Genomic DNA, 2451 nt, shown 5'->3' with positions numbered 1-2451 from the left:
AATTTATATCTGTTAACATTCCACTACACTGTGTGCCTGTGCTAGGTAGGGATGATGCAAATGCCATCCCTGCTGTTTTATTTTCATTGTTTTTGAAGGATTGATATTAGTTATCCCTACATTTACTTCCTTTTTGAAAAGTTTTCCTTCACTTGTAATCCTCTAGTAAAGTCCAGCTACAGAACCTGAACAATAATCGTACAGTATTTTCCGAATAAAGCAAATTTTCAAGTTTTTTCATGCTTGTATAATAAACAAAAAAATAGCAGTTATTCCAACACACTGATTTTGAAATATTTTCTATTATTAATTAGACCAGAATATATGTAAAATATTCATAACATTAGGGGAAAATTCTGTACTGGAAAATAAGCTAGGGACGTTAATTGTCATCATCTAAGTACGAAATAGGGTTGGTCATGAAACAAGAATAAGTGAACATCAGATACTTATAAACAAAGTAAAAATGCATTTCTAAACTTACTAATTTCATTTCAAAAATGTAAACTATGTTGATAAAACTTTTAAAATGCGAAAGTTAAATTTATAAGAAAGCTCTAAACTTTAATATACATATAAGTATTACCTATTATGTTATCTCTAATTTCCTCAAAAGTAAGAGCTCCTGTAAAGTCTTCCTTACTAACAACACTCCAATAAGATATGGATAAATTGAAATTACTGTTCACGCACGTGCAACTTAAGTAGCACAGATAACAGCTACAGCATGGTAAGGATTGAGAATTGGTTAAAAGCTCTGAAAGAACAGGAAAAAATTACCCTCACAAATGACCTTCTCTGGAACTTAATTACCCGGGGATCAGCAGTAAGTCTGACAGCGCACGCCCTAAAAACCAGGTTTTGATACCAATGGCAGACATAGCACAGATAGTCAGTCCATTGTGCATAACTACAAACAAACAGAACTGAATAATTTAAATATTATCAGTAACAGAATCTAAACTATCTCAATCAAAAGAAGCTACGCAAAATTTATATTCATAATTTCAGCAGTGTTACTACAATGTAGATATTTGAAAATGTCTTTAAATCCAGTACAGAACAAATACAATTAAAATATACCTTCAATGAAGTTTTATTTATTATTCACTTTGTAAACTTTTTTCTGAAGTGTCCAAGGTTGCAACTGTCGCACCTTATTATTCCAATTCCAACTCTGTTGTTGAACCCTAGCCCCCATCCATATCCTTCAAAATCTATTTCTATGTGACTGAAAGGCTAGGTGTGTCTTAGTGTCCATTTGGGTTTCAGTATACGAGATGTGCATATTACTGCCCACCAGGAGGATTTTCGTTCAATATCAGAACAAATTAAGAGGACTGTGGTTAAAACAACAACTAAAATTGTAGATATATTGGTTTCTAATGTTTCCACAGTTTTTGGAGTAAAGTATCTTTGCGCGAAAATCTAAACGAATAAAGAATTTTGGAAAACAGTACGTGGATGTTTACTATTATGAAGTGAACATTGTTCTATGCCAGCGTTTCCCAAAGTGTGGTCCGCGATTCGGTACCGGTCCATGAAAAAAAAAAGCCAGTCCGCAGAAAACTAAAAAAATTAAATAAATTTTAACCCTTTCACTACCAACCGCCATTTTTAAACTTTCTTCACGACTTTGTTGTATATTAAAGAAAATGTAATTAAACCAATTAATATAAATATATATTCTAATAAAATTAATATTTTCAAATACATTATAATTTAAATCTTCATTTCATCTAACTTGGATGGCTCAGTATTTCAACTAAGCTAATATAACAGGAAGGTAAAATGAAAGTTTGTACTTAAGGCTACAAAACTATAGAATTCACGAGTTGACAGCTGCCTTTATCTTTAAGTGTTCTCACATAATCTTAGGTTCTCTAAATTGCACTAAGTTTTACGGTGTTGATAACCTTGAGATGTTTGTGAAATGCCGTAAATTTAAACCACATGTTAGCAAGACACGTGTGTTTCTGTGGGCAACACGGCTAAGCCATTTCTAACTAAAACTGACCTTCTATTAACCTAGTTAACACGCCATTTTCCCATAGATGTTTACTCTAAGCACTTTAGGTATTGGGGTTGTAGCGATACTTCGTTATCCTCCAACTCCATATGCTGTTAAAGCTAATACGTAAAACCCTTATTTCTACAATTTTTGCCGATCACAAACATTTTTTAACTTTAAGTGCTAGCTTTACTGTTGGTATACGATAACTGACCACTCTCGATTTACATCTGAAATTTAAACTATTACCTATATTGAGTAACTTTGGATCATTGATCCAGACTATCAAGCATGTTAGGTCCTTACACTCCAAGTCAGTTCGTGGCCCCACACACATCACATACTCTTTTTGGTGTTCCAGCCCTATAAGCCAAAACAGGGACAGGAACAGAGACATGCAAGTACTGGTAACGTGGTAAACTATCGACGGACAGCTAGCC

This window comes from Limulus polyphemus, unplaced genomic scaffold (genome assembly GCF_000517525.1).
Source record: "Limulus polyphemus unplaced genomic scaffold, Limulus_polyphemus-2.1.2 Scaffold1105, whole genome shotgun sequence".
Taxonomy (NCBI): Eukaryota; Metazoa; Arthropoda; class Merostomata; order Xiphosura; family Limulidae; genus Limulus; species Limulus polyphemus.
Note: the sequence above shows the minus strand (reverse complement) of the source record.